At 47.8% G+C, this 17988-nt stretch overlaps 4 non-coding genes and 16 pseudogenes across 4 annotated transcripts; all 20 read right to left on the bottom strand.

The window, feature by feature from the left end:
- Positions 1-54: 54 nt before the first annotated feature.
- LOC144889927 (5S ribosomal RNA) lies at positions 55-173 on the bottom strand. Its single transcript, XR_013622145.1, has one exon. It is a non-coding gene; the product is annotated as a 5S ribosomal RNA (ribosomal RNA).
- Positions 174-1036: 863 nt separating this feature from the next.
- On the bottom strand, positions 1037-1155 carry LOC144890169 (5S ribosomal RNA; annotated as a pseudogene).
- A 730-nt stretch (positions 1156-1885) lies between these two features.
- Positions 1886-2006, bottom strand: LOC144890127 (5S ribosomal RNA; annotated as a pseudogene).
- A 718-nt stretch (positions 2007-2724) lies between these two features.
- Positions 2725-2845, bottom strand: LOC144890245 (5S ribosomal RNA; annotated as a pseudogene).
- Positions 2846-3575: 730 nt separating this feature from the next.
- On the bottom strand, positions 3576-3694 carry LOC144890003 (5S ribosomal RNA). Its single transcript, XR_013622197.1, has one exon. It is a non-coding gene; the product is annotated as a 5S ribosomal RNA (ribosomal RNA).
- A 718-nt stretch (positions 3695-4412) lies between these two features.
- Positions 4413-4532, bottom strand: LOC144890327 (5S ribosomal RNA; annotated as a pseudogene).
- Positions 4533-5262: 730 nt separating this feature from the next.
- On the bottom strand, positions 5263-5383 carry LOC144890110 (5S ribosomal RNA; annotated as a pseudogene).
- Positions 5384-6101: 718 nt separating this feature from the next.
- Positions 6102-6248, bottom strand: LOC144890359 (5S ribosomal RNA; annotated as a pseudogene).
- Positions 6249-6965: 717 nt separating this feature from the next.
- Positions 6966-7085, bottom strand: LOC144890166 (5S ribosomal RNA; annotated as a pseudogene).
- A 729-nt stretch (positions 7086-7814) lies between these two features.
- LOC144890275 (5S ribosomal RNA) lies at positions 7815-7941 on the bottom strand (annotated as a pseudogene).
- A 727-nt stretch (positions 7942-8668) lies between these two features.
- LOC144890251 (5S ribosomal RNA) lies at positions 8669-8787 on the bottom strand (annotated as a pseudogene).
- A 728-nt stretch (positions 8788-9515) lies between these two features.
- Positions 9516-9634, bottom strand: LOC144890114 (5S ribosomal RNA; annotated as a pseudogene).
- Positions 9635-10368: 734 nt separating this feature from the next.
- Positions 10369-10488, bottom strand: LOC144890305 (5S ribosomal RNA; annotated as a pseudogene).
- Positions 10489-11218: 730 nt separating this feature from the next.
- On the bottom strand, positions 11219-11346 carry LOC144890316 (5S ribosomal RNA; annotated as a pseudogene).
- A 718-nt stretch (positions 11347-12064) lies between these two features.
- On the bottom strand, positions 12065-12183 carry LOC144890176 (5S ribosomal RNA; annotated as a pseudogene).
- A 730-nt stretch (positions 12184-12913) lies between these two features.
- On the bottom strand, positions 12914-13032 carry LOC144890061 (5S ribosomal RNA). Its single transcript, XR_013622261.1, has one exon. It is a non-coding gene; the product is annotated as a 5S ribosomal RNA (ribosomal RNA).
- Positions 13033-13750: 718 nt separating this feature from the next.
- On the bottom strand, positions 13751-13869 carry LOC144890175 (5S ribosomal RNA; annotated as a pseudogene).
- A 730-nt stretch (positions 13870-14599) lies between these two features.
- LOC144890318 (5S ribosomal RNA) lies at positions 14600-14719 on the bottom strand (annotated as a pseudogene).
- A 1667-nt stretch (positions 14720-16386) lies between these two features.
- On the bottom strand, positions 16387-16505 carry LOC144889921 (5S ribosomal RNA). The gene has a single exon (XR_013622140.1). It is a non-coding gene; the product is annotated as a 5S ribosomal RNA (ribosomal RNA).
- Positions 16506-17223: 718 nt separating this feature from the next.
- On the bottom strand, positions 17224-17342 carry LOC144890174 (5S ribosomal RNA; annotated as a pseudogene).
- Positions 17343-17988: the final 646 nt, after the last annotated feature.

Below are 17988 nucleotides of genomic sequence, written 5' to 3'. Positions count from 1 at the left end.
AGTCAGCGCAAATTGCAGACACTCGAAACAAGACCACACCCGACAGCAGAAAAAAGCCTACAACACCCGGTGTTCCCAGGCAGTCTCCCATCCAGGTACTAACCGGGCCCGAACCTGCTTAGCTTCCGAGATCAGACGAGATCGGGCGTATTCAGGGTGGTATGATCGTAGGCAACAACAGATTCTCTTTGGATGTTCATAAAGGATCGATTTATAATGTTTCTCAAGTGAGAGCCTCGTTCCCTCCACCACCCAAGGTGCATGGAGGTTTCCGAGATCAGACGAGATCGGGCGTATTCAGGGTGGTATGATCGTAGGCAACAACAGATTCTCTTTGGATGTTCATAAAGGATCGATTTATAATGTTTCTCAAGTGAGAGCCTCGTTCCCTCCACCACCCAAGGTGCATGGAGGTGATGTTTTCACACCTGTCTGTCCGTTTTTGAACAAGACATCTCACAAAATTGCCGACGGATTCGGGCGAAATTTGGCAGCAATGTGGCATCTGTGAGAAGGAAGAAATGTTTCCATTTTGGTGAGGATCCGGATTCGGATCCGGCTCCGAGAAATATTTTGACTGATTCTTCACCATTGGGAGATTGGTTCAAAAGCGACACACAGCAGGAAATCTCAAAAGGTTGTCGACGGATTTGGACGAAACTTGGTGGACTGTTTGGGGGTATTACACGGATGATTCGTTTCGATTTTGGTGAATATCTAAATGTGGATTCGACATGAGAATTCTTTATTTTTGTAGTAGGAGCGGCAGTAGTCGTGGGAGTCGTCATCGAGAAGGATTGGCACTGGAAGGCCAGTCGTACTCACAGTAACGGCACTGGTAGTCGTAGGCAAGCAGTAGTATACAAATACTGGTGGGGTGAGTACCCGTGGTAGTAAGTAGACGTGGTAGGCTGGTAGTAGCGGCAGTTGTCGTCGAAGACCAGCAGTGGCGCGGCAAAAAGTAAATTACCATCAAGCGCATCAGTCAGCGCAAATTGCAGACACTCAAAACAAGACCACACCCGACAGCAGAAAAAGCCTACAACACCCGGTATTCCCAGGCAGTCGCCCATCCAGGTACTTTCCGGGCCCGAACCTGAATAGCTTCCGAGATCAGACGAGATCGGGCGTATTCAGAGTGGTATGATCGTAGGCAACAACAGAGTCTCTTTGGATGTTTATTAAGGATCGATAATGTTTCTCAAGTGAGAGTCTCGTTCCCTCCGCCACCCAAGGTGCATGGAGGTGATGTTTTCACACCTGTCTGTCTGTTTGCTTGTCTGTCCGTTTTTGAACAAGATATCTCACAAAATTGCAGACGGATTCGGGCAAAATTTGGCAGCAGTGTGGCATCTGTGACAAGGAAGAAATGTTTCCATTTTGGTGAAGATCCGGATTCGGATCCGGCTCCGAGAAATATTTTGACTGATTCTTCACCATTGGGAGATTGGTTCAAAAACGATACAGAGCAGGAAATCTCAAAAGGTTGTCGACGGATTTGGAGGAAACTTGGTGGACTGTTTGGGTGTCTTACAAGGATGATTCGATTCGATTTTGTTGAAGATCTGAATGTGGATTCGACATGAGAATTCTTTATTTTTGTAGTAGGAGTGGCAGTAGTCGTGGGAGTCGTCGTCGAGAAGGAGTGGTACTGGAAGGCCAGTCGAACTCACAGTAGCGGAACTGGTAGTCGTAAGCAAGCAGTAGTATACAAATACTGGTGGGGTGAGTACCCGTGGTAGTGAGTAGACGCGGTTAGCTGGTAGTAGCGGCAGTTGTAGTCGAAGACTAGCAGTGGCGCGGCAAAAACTAAATTACCATCAAGCGCATCAGTCAGCGCAAATTGCAGACACTCGAAACAAGACCACACCCGACAGCAGAAAAAAGCCTACAACACCCGGTGTTCCCAGGCAGTCTCCCATCGAGGTACTAACCGGGCCCGAACCTGCTTAGCTTCCGAGAAATCAGACGAGATCGGGCGTATTCAGGGTGGTATGATCGTAGGCAACAACAGATTCTCTTTGGATGTTCATAAAGGATCGATTTATAATGTTTCTCAAGTGAGAGCCTCGTTCCCTCCACCACCCAAGGTGCATGGAGGTGATGTTTTCACACCTGTCTGTTCGTTTTTGAACAAGACATCTCACAAAATTGCCGACGGTTTCGGGCGAAATTTGGCAGCAGTGTGGCATCTGTGACAAGGAAGAAATGATTCCATTTTGGTGAAGATCCGGATTCGGATCCGGCTCCGAGAAATATTTTGACTGATTCTTCACCATTGGGAGATTGGTTCAAAAACGATACAGAGCAGGAAATCTCAAAAGGTTGTCGACGGATTTGGAGGAAACTTGGTGGACTGTTTGGGTGTCTTACAAGGATGATTCGATTCGATTTTGTTGAAGATCTGAATGTGGATTCGACATGAGAATTCTTTATTTTAGTAGTAGGAGTGGCAGTAGTCGTGGGAGTCGTCGTCGAGAAGGAGTGGCACTGGAAGGCCAGTCGAACTCACAGTAGCGGCACTGGTAGTCGTAGGCAAGCAGTAGTATACAAATACTGGTCGGGTGAGTACCCGTGGTAGTAAGTAGACGTGGTTAGCTGGTAGTAGCGGCAGTTGTAGTCGAAGACTAGCAGTGGCGCGGCAAAAACTAAATTACCATCAAGCGCATCAGTCAGCGCAAATTGCAGACACTCGAAACAAGACCACACCCGACAGCAGAAAAAAGCCAACAACACCCGGTGTTCCCAGGCAGTCTCCCATGCAGGTACTAACCGGGCCCGAACCTGCTTAGCTTCCGAGATTCAAGACGAGATCGGGCGTATTCGGGGTGGTATGATCGTAGGCAACAACAAATTCTCTTTGGATGTTTATAAAGGATCGATAATGTTTCTCAAGTGAGAGTCTCGTTCCCTCCGCCACCCAAGGTGCATGGAGGTGATGTTTTCACACCTGTCTGTCTGTTTGCTTGTCTGTCCGTTTTTGAACAAGATATCTCACAAAATTGCAGACGGATTCGGGCAAAATTTGGCAGCAGTGTGGCATCTGTGACAAGGAAGAAATGTTTCCATTTTGGTGAAGATCCGGATTCGGATCCGGCTCCGAGAAATATTTTGACTGATTCTTCACCATTGGGAGATTGGTTCAAAAACGATACAGAGCAGGAAATCTCAAAAGGTTGTCGACGGATTTGGAGGAAACTTGGTGGACTGTTTGGGTGTCTTACAAGGATGATTCGATTCGATTTTGTTGAAGATCTGAATGTGGATTCGACATGAGAATTCTTTATTTTTGTAGTAGGAGTGGCAGTAGTCGTGGGAGTCGTCGTCGAGAAGGAGTGGTACTGGAAGGCCAGTCGAACTCACAGTAGCGGAACTGGTAGTCGTAAGCAAGCAGTAGTATACAAATACTGGTGGGGTGAGTACCCGTGGTAGTGAGTAGACGCGGTTAGCTGGTAGTAGCGGCAGTTGTAGTCGAAGACTAGCAGTGGCGCGGCAAAAACTAAATTACCATCAAGCGCATCAGTCAGCGCAAATTGCAGACACTCGAAACAAGACCACACCCAACAGCAGAAAAAAGCCTACAACACCCGGTGTTCCCAGGCAGTTTCCCATCCAGGTACTAACCGGGCCCGAACCTGCTTAGCTTCCGAGATCAGACGAGATCGGGCGTATTCAGGGTGGTATGATCGTAGGCAACAACAGATTCTCTTTGGATGTTCATAAAGGATCGATTTATAATGTTTCTCAAGTGAGAGCCTCGTTCCCTCCACCACCCAAGGTGCATGGAGGTGATGTTTTCACACCTGTCTGTTCGTTTTTGAACAAGACATCTCACAAAATTGCCGACGGTTTCGGGCGAAATTTGGCAGCAATGTGGCATCTGTGACAAGGCAGAAATGTTTCCATTTTGGTGAAGATCCGGATTCGGATCCGGCTCCGAGAAATATTTTGACTGATTCTTCACCATTGGGAGATTGGTTCAAAAACGACACACAGCAGGAAATCTCAAAAGGTTGTCGACGGATTTGGACGAAACTTGGTGGACTGTTTGGGGGTATTACACGGATGATTCGATTCGATATTGGTGAAGATCTAAATGTGGATTCGACATGAGAATTCTTTATTTTTGTAGTAGGCGCGGCAGTAGTCGTGGGAGTCGTCGTCGAGAAGGATTGGCACTGGAAGGCCAGTCGTACTCACAGTAACGGCACTGGTAGTCGTAGGCAAGCAGTAGTATACAAATACTGGTGGGGTGAGTACCCGTGGTAGTAAGTAGACGTGGTACGCTGGTAGTAGCGGCAGTTGTCGTCGAAGACTAGCAGTGGCGCGGCAAAAAGTAAATTACCATCAAGCGCATCAGTCAGCGCAAATTGCAGACACTCAAAACAAGACCACACCCGACAGCAGAAAAAAGCCGACAACACCCGGTATTCCCAGGCAGTCGCCCATCCAGGTACGATCCGGGCCCGAACCTGCTTAGGCTTCCGAAATCAGACGAGATCGGGCGTATTCGGGGTGGTATGATCGTAGGCATCAACAGAGTCTCTTTGGATGTTTATAAAGGATCGATAATGTTTCTCAAGTGAGAGCCCCGTTCCCGCCGCCACCCAAGGTGCATGGAGGTGATGTTTTCACACCTGTCTGTCTGTTTGCTTGTCTGTCCGTTTTTGAACAAGATATCTCACAAAATTGCAGACGGATTCGGGCAAAATTTGGCAGCAGTGTGGCATCTGTGACAAGGAAGAAATGTTTCCATTTTGGTGAAGATCCGGATTCGGATCCGGCTCCGAGAAATATTTTGACTGATTCTTCACCATTGGGAGATTGGTTCAAAAACGATACAGAGCAGGAAATCTCAAAAGGTTGTCGACGGATTTGGAGGAAACTTGGTGGACTGTTTGGGTGTCTTACAAGGATGATTCGATTCGATTTTGTTGAAGATCTGAATGTGGATTCGACATGAGAATTCTTTATTTTAGTAGTAGGAGTGGCAGTAGTCGTGGGAGTCGTCGTCGAGAAGGAGTGGCACTGGAAGGCCAGTCGAACTCACAGTAGCGGCACTGGTAGTCGTAGGCAAGCAGTAGTATACAAATACTGGTGGGGTGAGTACCCGTGGTAGTAAGTAGACGTGGTTAGCTGGTAGTAGCGGCAGTTGTAGTCGAAGACTAGCAGTGGCGCGGCAAAAACTAAATTACCATCAAGCGCATCAGTCAGCGCAAATTGCAGACACTCGAAACAAGACCACACCCGACAGCAGAAAAAAGCCTACAACACCCGGTGTTCCCAGGCAGTCTCCCATCCAGGTACTAACCGGGCCCGAACCTGCTTAGCTTCCGAGAAATCAGACGAGATCGGGCGTATTCAGGGTGGTATGATCGTAGGCAACAACAGATTCTCTTTGGATGTTCATAAAGGATCGATTTATAATGTTTCTCAAGTGAGAGCCTCGTTCCCTCCACCACCCAAGGTGCATGGAGGTGATGTTTTCACACCTGTCTGTTCGTTTTTGAACAAGACATCTCACAAAATTGCCGACGGTTTCGGGCGAAATTTGGCAGCAGTGTGGCATCTGTGACAAGGAAGAAATGATTCCATTTTGGTGAAGATCCGGATTCGGATCCGGCTCCGAGAAATATTTTGACTGATTCTTCACCATTGGGAGATTGGTTCAAAAACGATACAGAGCAGGAAATCTCAAAAGGTTGTCGACGGATTTGGAGGAAACTTGGTGGACTGTTTGGATGTCTTACAAGGATGATTCGATTCGATTTTGTTGAAGATCTGAATGTGGATTCGACATGAGAATTCTTTATTTTAGTAGTAGGAGTGGCAGTAGTCGTGGGAGTCGTCGTCGAGAAGGAGTGGCACTGGAAGGCCAGTCGAACTCACAGTAGCGGCACTGGTAGTCGTAGGCAAGCAGTAGTATACAAATACTGGTCGGGTGAGTACCCGTGGTAGTAAGTAGACGTGGTTAGCTGGTAGTAGCGGCAGTTGTAGTCGAAGACTAGCAGTGGCGCGGCAAAAACTAAATTACCATCAAGCGCATCAGTCAGCGCAAATTGCAGACACTCGAAACAAGACCACACCCGACAGCAGAAAAAAGCCTACAACACCCGGTGTTACCAGGCAGTCTCCCATGCAGGTACTAACCGGGCCCGAACCTGCTTAGCACTAACCGGGCCCGAACCTGCTTAGCTTCCGAGATTCAAGACGAGATCGGGCGTATTCGGGGTGGTATGATCGTAGGCAACAACAGATTCTCTTTGGATGTTCATAAAGGATCGATTTATAATGTTTCTCAAGCGAGAGCCTCGTTCCCTCCACCACCCAAGGTGCATGGAGGTGATGTTTTCACACCTGTCTGTCCGTTTTTGAACAAGACATCTCACAAAATTGCCGACGGTTTCGGGCGAAATTTGGCAGCAGTGTGGCATCTGTGACAAGGAAGAAATGTTTCCATTTTGGTGAAGATCCGGATTCGGATCCGGCTCCGAGAAATATTTTGACTGATTCTTCACCATTGGGAGATTGGTTCAAAAACGACACACAGCAGGAAATCTCAAAAGGTTGTCGACGGATTTGGACGAAACTTGGTGGACTGTTTGGGGGTATTACACGGATGATTCAATTCGATATTGGTGAAGATCTAAATGTGGATTCGACATGAGAATTCTTTATTTTTGTAGTAGGAGCGGCAGTAGTCGTGGGAGTCGTCGTCGAGAAGGATTGGCACTGGAAGGCCAGTCGTACTCACAGAAACGGCACTGGTAGTCGTAGGCAAGCAGTAGTATACAAATACTGGTGGGGTAAGTACCCGTGGTAGTAAGTAGACGTGGTAGGCTGGTAGTAGCGGCAGTTGTCGTCGAAGACGAGCAGTGGCGCGGCAAAAAGTAAATTACCATCAAGCGCACCAGTCAGAGCAAATTACAGACACTCAAAACAAGACCACACCCGACAGCAGAAAAAGCCGACAACACCCGGTAATTCCCAGGCAGTCGCCCATCCAGGTACTATCTGGGCCCGAACCTGCTTAGCTTCCGAGATCAGACGAGATCGGGCGTATTCAGGGTGGTATGATCGTAGGCAACAACAAATTCTCTTTGGATGTTTATAAAGGATCGATAATGTTTCTCAAGTGAGAGTCTCGTTCCCTCCGCCATCCAAGGTGCATGGAGGTGATGTTTTCACACCTGTCTGTCTGTTTGCTTGTCTGTCCGTTTTTGAACAAGATATCTCACAAAATTGAAGACGGATTCGGGCAAAATTTGGCAGCAGTGTGGCATCTGTGACAAGGAAGAAATGTTTCCATTTTGGTGAAGATCCGGATTCGGATCCGGCTCCGAGAAATATTTGACTGATTCTTCACCATTGGGAGATTTGTTCAAAAACGATACACAGCAGGAAATCTCAAAAGGTTGTCGACGGATTTGGAGGAAACTTGGTGGACTGTTTGGGGGTATTACATGGATGATTCGATTCGATTTTGTTGAAGATCTGAATGTGGATTCGACATGAGAATTCTTTATTTTAGTAGTAGGAGTGGCAGTGGTCGTGGGAGTCGTCGTCGAGAAGGATTGGCACTGGAAGGCCAGTCGTACTCACAGTAACGGCACTGGTAGTCGTAGGCAAGCAGTAGTATACAAATACTGGTGGCGTGAGTACCCGTGGTAGTAAGTAGACGTGGTAGGCTGGTAGTAGCGGCAGTTGTCGTCGAAGACTAGCAGTGGCGCGGCAAAAAGTAAATAACCATCAAGCGCATCAGTCAGCGCAAATTGCAGACACTCAAAACAAGACCACACCCGACAGCAGAAAAAAGCCTACAACACCCGGTGTTCCCAGGAAGTCTCCCATCCAGGTACGATCCGGGCACGAACCTGCTTAGCTTCCGAGATCAGACGATCAGACGAGATCGGGCGTATTCAGGGTGGTATGATCGTAGGCAACAACAGAGCCTCTTTGGATGTTTATAAAGGATCGATAATGTTTCTCAAGTGAGAGCCCCGTTCCCGCCGCCACCCAAGGTGCATGGAGGTAATGTTTTCACACCTGTCTGTCTGTTTGCTTGTCTGTCCGTTTTTTAACAAGATATCACAAAATTGCAGACGGATTCGGGCATAATTTGGCAGCAGTGTGGCATCTGTGACAAGGAAGAAATGTTTCCATTTTGGTGAAGATCCGGATTCGGATCCGGCTCCGAGAAATATTTTGACTGATTCTTCACCATTGGAGATTGGTTCAAAAACGATACACAGCAGGAAATCTCAAAAGGTTGTCGACGGATTTGGACGAAACTTGGTGGACTGTTTGGGGGTATTACACGGATGATTCGATTCGATATGGGTGAAGATCTAAATGTGGATTCGACATGAGAATTCTTTATTTTTGTAGTAGGAGCGGCAGTAGTCGTGGGAGTCGTCGTCGAGAAGGATTGGCACTGGAAGGCCAGTCGTACTCACAGTAACGGCACTGGTAGTCGTAGGCAAGCAGTAGTATACAAATACTGGTGGGGTGCGTACCCGTGGTAGTAAGTAGACGTGGTAGGCTGTTAGTAGCGGCAGTTGTCGTCGAAGACTAGCAGTGGCGCGGCAAAAAGTAAATTACCATCAAGCGCATCAGTCAGCGCAAATTGCAGACACTCAAAACAAGACCACACCCGACAGCAGAAAAAAGCTGACAACACCCGGTATTCCCAGACAATCGCCCATCCAGGTACGATCCGGGCCCGAACCTGGTTAGCTTCCGAGATCAGACGAGATCGGGTGTATTCAGGGTGGTATGATCGTAGGCAACAACAGAATCTCTTTGGATGTTTATAAAGGATCGATAATGTTTCTCAAGTGAGAGCCCCGTTCCGGCCGCCACCCAAGGTGCATGGAGGTGATGTTTTCACACCTGTCTGTCTGTTTGGTTGTCTGTCCGTTTTTGAACAAGATATCACAAAATTGCAGACGGATTCGGGCAAAATTTGGCAGCAGTGTGGCATCTGTGACAAGGAAGAAATGTTTCCATTTTGGTGAAGATCCGGATTCGGATCCGGCTCCGAGAAATATTTTGACTGATTCTTCACCATTGGGAGATTGGTTCAAAAACGATACACAGCAGGAAATCTCAAAAGGTTGTCGACGGATTTGGAAGAAACGAGGTGGACTGTTTGGAGATATTACATGGATGATTCGATTCGATTTTGGTGAAGATCTGAATGTGGATTCGACATGAGAATACTTTATTTTAGGAGTAGGAGTGGCAGTAGTCGTGGGAGTCGTCGTCGAGAAGGAGTGGCACTGGAAGGCCAGTCGAACTCACAGTAGCGGCAATGGTAGTCGTAGGCAAGTAGTAGTATACAAATACTGGTGGGGTGAGTACCCGTGGTAGTAAGTAGACGTGGTTAGCTGGTAGTAGCGGCAGTTGTAGTCGAAGACTAGCAGTGGCGCGGCAAAAACTAAATTTCCATCAAGCGCATCAGTCAGCGCAAATTGCAGACACTCGAAACAAGACCACACCCGACAGCAGAAAAAAGCCTACAACACCCGGTGTTCCCAGGCAGTCTCCCATCCAGGTACTATCCGGGCCCGAACCTGAGTAGCTTCCGAGATCAGACGAGATCGGGCGTATTCAGGGTGGTATGATCGTAGGCAACAACAGAGTCTCTTTGGATGTTTGTTAAGGATCGATTTATAATGTTTCTCAAGTGAGAGCCCCGTTCCCGCCGCCACCCAAGGTGCATGGAGGTGATGTTTTCACACCTGTCTGTCTGTTTGCTTGTCTGTCCGTTTTTGAACAAGATATCTCACAAAATTGCAGACGGATTCGGGCAAAATTTGGCAGCAGTGTGGCATCTGTGACAAGGAAGAAATGTTTCCATTTTGGTGAAGATCCGGATTCGGATCCGACTCCGAGAAATATTTTGACTGATTCTTCACCATTGGGAGATTGGTTCAAAAACGATACACAGCAGGAAATCTCAAAAGGTTGTCGACGGATTTGGACGAAACGAGGTGGACTGTTTGGGGGTATTACATGGATGATTCGATTCGATTTTGGTGAAGATCTGAATGTGGATTCGACATGAGAATTCTTTATTTTAGTAGTAGGAGTGGCAGTAGTCGTGGGAGTCGTCGTCGAGAAGGAGTGGCACTGGAAGGCCAGTCGAACTCACAGTAGCGGCACTGGTAGTCGTAGGCAAGTAGTAGTATACAAATACTGGTGGGGTGAGTACCCGTGGTAGTAAGTAGACGTGGTTAGCTGGTAGTAGCGGCAGTTGTAGTCGAAGACTAGCAGTGGCGCGGCAAAAACTAAATTTCCATCAAGCGCATCAGTCAGCGCAAATTGCAGACACTCAAAACAAGACCACACCCGACAGCAGAAAAAAGCCGACAACACCCGGTATTCCCAGGCAGTCTCCCATCCAGGTACTATCCGGGCCCGAACCTGAGTAGCGTTCCGAGATCAGACGAGATCGGGCGTATTCAGGGTGGTATGATCGTAGGCAACAACAGAGTCTCTTTGGATGTTTATAAAGGATCGATAATGTTTCTCAAGTGAGAGTCTCGTTCCCTCCGCCACCCAAGGTGCATGGAGGTGATGTATTCACACCTGTCTGTCTGTTTGCTTGTCTGTCCGTTTTTGAACAAGATATCTCACAAAATTGCAGACGGATTCGGGCAAAATAAGGCAGCAGTGTGGCATCTGTGACAAGGAAGAAATGTTTCCATTTTGGTGAAGATCCGGATTCGGATCCGGCTCCGAGAAATATTTTGACTGATTCTTCACCATTGGGAGATTGGTTCAAAAACGATACAGAGCAGGAAATCTCAAAAGGTTGTCGACGGATTTGGAGGAAACTTGGTGGACTGTTTGGGTGTCTTCCAAGGATGATTCGATTCGATTTTGTTGAAGATCTGAATGTGGATTCGACATGAGAATTCTTTATTTTAGTAGTAGGAGTGGCAGTAGTCGTGGGAGTCGTCGTCGAGAAGGAGTGGCACTGGAAGGCCAGTCGAACTCACAGTAGCGGCACTGGTATTCGTAGGCAAGCAGTAGTATACAAATACTGGTGGGGTGAGTACCCGTGGTAGTAAGTAGACGTGGTTAGCTGGTAGTAGCGGCAGTTGTAGTCGAAGACTAGCAGTGGCGCGGCAAAAACTAAATTACCATCAAGCGCATCAGTCAGCGCAAATTGCAGACACTCAAAACAAGACCACACCCGACAGCAGAAAAAAGCCGACAACACCCGGTAATTCCCAGGCAGTCGCCCATCCAGGTACGATCCGGGCCCGAACCTGCGAACCTGCTTAGCTTCCGAGATCAGACGAGATCGGGCGTATTCAGGGTGGTATGATCGTAGGCAACAACAGAGTCTCTTTGGATGTTCATAAAGGATCGATTTATAATGTTTCTCAAGTGAGAGCCTCGTTCCCTACACCACCCAAGGTGCATGGAGGTGATGTTTTCACACCTGTCTGTTCGTTTTTGAACAAGACATCTCACAAAATTGCCGACGGTTTCGGGCGAAATTTGGCAGCAATGTGGCATCTGTGACAAGGCAGAAATGTTTCCATTTTGGTGAAGATCCGGATTCGGATCCGGCTTCGAGAAATATTTTGACTGATTCTTCACCATTGGGAGATTGGTTCAAAAACGACACACAGCAGGAAATCTCAAAAGGTTGTCGACGGATTTGGACGAAACTTGGTGGACTGTTTGGGGGTATTACACGGATGATTCAATTCGATATTGGTGAAGATCTAAATGTGGATTCGACATGAGAATTCTTTATTTTTGTAGTAGGAGCGGCAGTCGTCGTGGGAGTCGTCGTCGAGAAGGATTGGCACTGGAAGGCCAGTCGTACTCACAGTAACGGCACTGGTAGTCGTAGGCAAGCAGTAGTATACAAATACTGGTGGGGTGAGTACCCGTGGTAGTAAGTAGACGTGGTAGGCTGGTAGTAGCGGCAGTTGTCGTCGAAGACTAGCAGTGGCGTGGCAAAAAGTAAATTACCATCAAGCGCATCAGTCAGCGCAAATTGCAGACACTCAAAACAAGACCACACCCGACAGCAGAAAAAAGCCGACAACACCCGGTATTCCCAGGCAGTCGCCCATCCAGGTACTATCCGGGCCCGAACCTGAGTAGCTTCCGAGATCAGACGAGATCGGGCGTATTCAGGGTGGTATGATCGTAGGCAACAACAGAGTCTCTTTGGATGTTTGTTAAGGATCGATAATGTTTCTCAAGTGAGAGCCCCGTTCCCGCCGCCACCCAAGGTGCATGGAGGTGATGTTTTCACACCTGTCTGTCTGTTTGCTTGTCTGTCCGTTTTTGAACAAGATATCTCACAAAATTGCAGACGGATTCGGGCAAAATTTGGCAGCAGTGTGGCATCTGTGACAAGGAAGAAATGTTTCCAATTTGGTGAAGATCCGGATTCGGATCCGGCTCCGAGAAATATTTTGACTGATTCTTCACCATTGGGAGATTGGTTCAAAAACGATACACAGCAGGAAATCTCAAAAGGTTGTCGACGGATTTGGAGGAAACTTGGTGGACTGTTTGGGTGTCTTACAAGGATGATTCGATTCGATTTTGTTGAAGATCTGAATGTGGATTCGACATGAGAATTCTTTATTTTAGTAGTAGGAGTGGCAGTAGTCGTGGGAGTCGTCGTCGAGAAGGAGTGGCACTGGAAGGCCAGTCGAACTCACAGTAGCGGCACTGGTAGTCGTAGGCAAGCAGTAGTATACAAATACTGGTGGGGTGAGTACCCGTGGTAGTAAGTAGACGTGGTTAGCTGGTAGTAGCGGCAGTTGTAGTCGAAGACTAGCAGTGGCGCGGCAAAAACTAAATTACCATCAAGCGCATCAGTCAGCGCAAATTGCAGACACTCAAAACAAGACCACACCCGACAGCAGAAAAAAGCCGACAACACCCGGTATTCCCAGGCAGTCGCCCATCCAGGTACGATCCGGGCCCGAACCTGCTTAGCTTCCGAGATCAGACGAGATCGGGCGTATTCAGGGTGGTATGATCGTAGGCAACAACCGAGTCTTTTTGGATGTTCATAAAGGATCGATTTATAATGTTTCTCAAGTGAGAGCCTCGTTCCCTACACCACCCAAGGTGCATGGAGGTGATGTTTTCACACCTGTCTGTTCGTTTTTGAACAAGACATCTCACAAAATTGCCGACGGTTTCGGGCGAAATTTGGCAGCAATGTGGCATCTGTGACAAGGCAGAAATGTTTCCATTTTGGTGAAGATCCGGATTCGGATCCGGCTTCGAGAAATATTTTGACTGATTCTTCACCATTGGGAGATTGGTTCAAAAACGACACACAGCAGGAAATCTCAAAAGGTTGTCGACGGATTTGGACGAAACTTGGTGGACTGTTTGGGGGTATTACACGGATGATTCAATTCGATATTGGTGAAGATCTAAATGTGGATTCGACATGAGAATTCTTTATTTTTGTCGTAGGAGCGGCAGTCGTCGTGGGAGTCGTCGTCGAGAAGGATTGGCACTGGAAGGCCAGTCGTACTCACAGTAACGGCACTGGTAGTCGTAGGCAAGCAGTAGTATACAAATACTGGTGGGGTGAGTACCCGTGGTAGTAAGTAGACGTGGTAGGCTGGTAGTAGCGGCAGTTGTCGTCGAAGACTAGCAGTGGCGTGGCAAAAAGTAAATTACCATCAAGCGCATCAGTCAGCGCAAATTGCAGACACTCAAAGCAAGACCACACCCGACAGCAGAAAAAAGCCGACAACACCCGGTATTCCCAGGCAGTCGCCCATCCAGGTACTATCCGGGCCCGAACCTGAGTAGCTTCCGAGATCAGACGAGATCGGGCGTATTCAGGGTGGTATGATCGTAGGCAACAACAGAGTCTCTTTGGATGTTTGTTAAGGATCGATAATGTTTCTCAAGTGAGAGCCCCGTTCCCGCCGCCACCCAAGGTGCATGGAGGTGATGTTTTCACACCTGTCTGTCTGTTTGCTTGTCTGTCCGTTTTTGAACAAGATATCTCACAAAATTGCAGACGGATTCGGGCAAAATTTGGCAGCAGTGTGGCATCTGTGACAAGGAAGAAATGTTTCCATTTTGGTGAAGATCCGGATTCGGATCCGGCTCCGAGAAATATTTTGACTGATTCTTCACCATTGGGAGATTGGTTCAAAAACGATACACAGCAGGAAATCTCAAAAGGTTGTCGACGGATTTGGACGAAACGAGGTGGACTGTTTGGGGGTATTACATGGATGATTCGATTCGATTTTGGTGAAGATCTGAATGTGGATTCGACATGAGAATTCTTTATTTTAGTAGTAGGAGTGGCAGTAGTCGTGGGAGTCGTCGTCGAGAAGGAGTGGCACTGGAAGGCCAGTCGAACTCACAGTAGCGGCACTGGTAGTCGTAGGCAAGTAGTAGTATACAAATACTGGTGGGGTGAGTACCCGTGGTAGTAAGTAGACGTGGTTAGCTGGTAGTAGCGGCAGTTGTAGTCGAAGACGAGCAGTGGCGCGGCAAAAACTAAATTTCCATCAAGCGCATCAGTCAGCGCAAATTGCAGACACTCAAAACAAGACCACACCCGACAGCAGAAAAAAGCCGACAACACCCGGTATTCCCAGGCAGTCTCCCATCCAGGTACTATCCGGGCCCGAACCTGAGTAGCTTTCCAAGATCAGACGAGATCGGGCGTATTCAGGGTGGTATGATCGTAGGCAACAACAGAGTCTCTTTGGATGTTTATAAAGGATCGATAATGTTTCTCAAGTGAGAGTCTCGTTCCCTCCGCCACCCAAGGTGCATGGAGGTGATGTATTCACACCTGTCTGTCTGTTTGCTTGTCTGTCCGTTTTTGAACAAGATATCTCACAAAATTGCCGACGGATTCGGGCGAAATTTGGCAGCAATGTGGCATCTGTGTCAAGGAAGAAATGTTTCCATTTGGGTGAAGATCCGGATTCGGATCCGGCTCCGAGAAATATTTTGACTGATTCTTCACCATTGGGAGATTGGTTCAAAAACGACACACAGCAGGAAATCTCAAAAGGTTGTCGACGTATTTGGACGAATCTTGGTGGACTGTTTGGGGGTATTACACGGATGATTCGATTCGATATTGGTGAAGATCTAAATGTGGATTCGACATGAGAATTCTTTATTTTTGTAGTAGGAGCGGCAGTAGTCGTGGGAGTCGTCGTCGAGAAGGATTGGCACTGGAAGGCCAGTCGTACTCACAGTAACGGCACTGGTAGTCGTAGGCAAGCAGTAGTATACAAATACTGGTGGGGTGAGTACCCGTGGTAGTAAGTAGACGTGGTAGGCTGGTAGTAGCGGCAGTTGTCGTCGAAGACTAGCAGTGGCGCGGCAAAAAGTAAATTACCATCAAGCGCATCAGTCAGCGCAAATTGCAGACACTCAAAACAAGACCACACCCGACAGCAGAAAAAGCCTACAACACCCGGTATTCCCAGACAGTCGCCAATCCAGGTACTATCCGGGCCCGAACCTGCTTAGCTTCCGAGATCAGACGAGATCGATCCGGGCCCGAACCTGCTTAGTTTCCGAGATCAGACGAGATCGATCCGGGCCCGAACCTGCTTATGCTTCCGAGATTAGACGAGATCGGGCGTATTCAGGGTGGTATGATCGTAGGCAACAACAGAGTCTCTTTGGATGTTTATAAAGGATCGATAATGTTTCTCAAGTGAGAGTCTCGTTCCCTCCGCCACCCAACGTGCATGGAGGTGATGTTTTCACACCTGTCTGTCTGTTTGCTTGTCTGTCCGTTTTTGAACAAGATATCTCACAAAATTGCAGACGGATTCGGGCAAAATTTTGCAGCAGTATGGCATCTGTGACAAGGAAGAAATGTTTCCATTTTGGTAAAGATCTGGATTCGGATCCGGCTCCGAGAAATATTTTGACTGATTCTTCACCATTGGGAGATTGGTTCAAAAACGATACACAGCAGGAAATCTCAAAAGGTTGTCGACGGATTTGGAGGAAACTTTGTGGACTGTTTGGGTGTCTTACAAGGATGATTCGATTCGATTTTGTTGAAGATCTGAATGTGGATTCGACATGAGAATTCTTTATTTTAGTAGTAGGAGTGGCAGTAGTCGTGGGAGTCGTCGTCGAGAAGGAGTGGCACTGGAAGGCCAGTCGAACTCACAGTAGCGGCACTGGTAGTCGTAGGCAAGTAGTAGTATACAAATACTGGTGGTGTGAGTACCCGTGGTAGTAAGTAGACGTGGTTAGCTGGTAGTAGCGGCAGTTGTAGTCGAAGACTAGCAGTGGCGCGGCAAAAACTAAATTTCCATCAAGCGTATCAGTCAGCGCAAATTGCAGACACTCGAAACAAGACCACACCCGACAGCAGAAAAAAGCCTACAACACCCGGTGTTCCCAGGCAGTCTCCCATCCAGGTACTAACCGGGCCCGAACCTGCTTAGCTTCCGAGATCAGACGAGATCGGGCGTATTCAGGGTGGTATGATCGTAGGCAACAACAGATTCTCTTTGGATGTTCATAAAGGATCGATTTATAATGTTTCTCAAGTGAGAGCCTCGTTCCCTCCACCACCCAAGGTGCATGGAGGTGATGTTTTCACACCTGTCTGTCCGTTTTTGAACAAGACATCTCACAAAATTGCCGACGGATTCGGGCGAAATTTGGCAGCAGTGTGGCATCTGTGACAAGGAAGAAATGTTTCCATTTTGGTGAAGATCCGGATTCGGATCCGGCTCCGAGAAATATTTTGACTGATTTTTCACCATTGGGAGATTGGTTCAAAAACGACACACAGCAGGAAATCTCAAAAGGTTGTCGACGGATTTGGACGAAACTTGGTGGACTGTTTGGGGGTATTACACGGATGATTCGATTCGATTTTGGTGAATATCTAAATGTGGATTCGACATGAGAATTCTTTATTTTTGTAGTAGGAGCGGCAGTCGTCGTGGGAGTCGTCGTCGAGAAGGATTGGCACTGGAAGGCCAGTCGTACTCACAGTAACGGCACTGGTAGTCGTAGGCAAGCAGTAGTATACAAATACTGGTGGGGTGAGTACCCGTGGTAGTAAGTAGACGTGGTAGGCTGGTAGTAGCGGCAGTTGTCGTCGAAGACTAGCAGTGGCGTGGCAAAAAGTAAATTACCATCAAGCGCATCAGTCAGCGCAAATTGCAGACACTCAAAACAAGACCACACCCGACAGCAGAAAAAAGCCGACAACACCCGGTATTCCCAGGCAGTCGCCCATCCAGGTACTATCCGGGCCCGAACCTGAGTAGCTTCCGAGATCAGACGAGATCGGGCGTATTCAGGGTGGTATGATCGTAGGCAACAACAGAGTCTCTTTGGATGTTTGTTAAGGATCGATAATGTTTCTCAAGTGAGAGCCCCGTTCCCGCCGCCACCCAAGGTGCATGGAGGTGATGTTTTCACACCTGTCTGTCTGTTTGCTTGTCTGTCCGTTTTTGAACAAGATATCTCACAAAATTGCAGACGGATTCGGGCAAAATTTGGCAGCAGTGTGGCATCTGTGACAAGGAAGAAATGTTTCCATTTTGGTGAAGATCCGGATTCGGATCCGGCTCCGAGAAATATTTTGACTGATTCTTCACCATTGGGAGATTGGTTCAAAAACGATACACAGCAGGAAATCTCAAAAGGTTGTCGACGGATTTGGACGAAACGAGGTGGACTGTTTGGGGGTATTACATGGATGATTCGATTCGATTTTGGTGAAGATCTGAATGTGGATTCGACATGAGAATTCTTTATTTTAGTAGTAGGAGTGGCAGTAGTCGTGGGAGTCGTCGTCGAGAAGGAGTGGCACTGGAAGGCCAGTCGAACTCACAGTAGCGGCACTGGTAGTCGTAGGCAAGTAGTAGTATACAAATACTGGTGGGGTGAGTACCCGTGGTAGTAAGTAGACGTGGTTAGCTGGTAGTAGCGGCAGTTGTAGTCGAAGACGAGCAGTGGCGC

The sequence above is a fragment of the Myxine glutinosa genome, chromosome 1, assembly GCF_964187855.1.
Source record: "Myxine glutinosa chromosome 1, kmMyxGlut1.1, whole genome shotgun sequence".
NCBI classification, from domain to species: Eukaryota; Metazoa; Chordata; class Myxini; order Myxiniformes; family Myxinidae; genus Myxine; species Myxine glutinosa.
The sequence above is the reverse complement of the archived record's forward strand: the minus strand, read 5'-3'. Positions and strand labels throughout refer to the sequence as shown.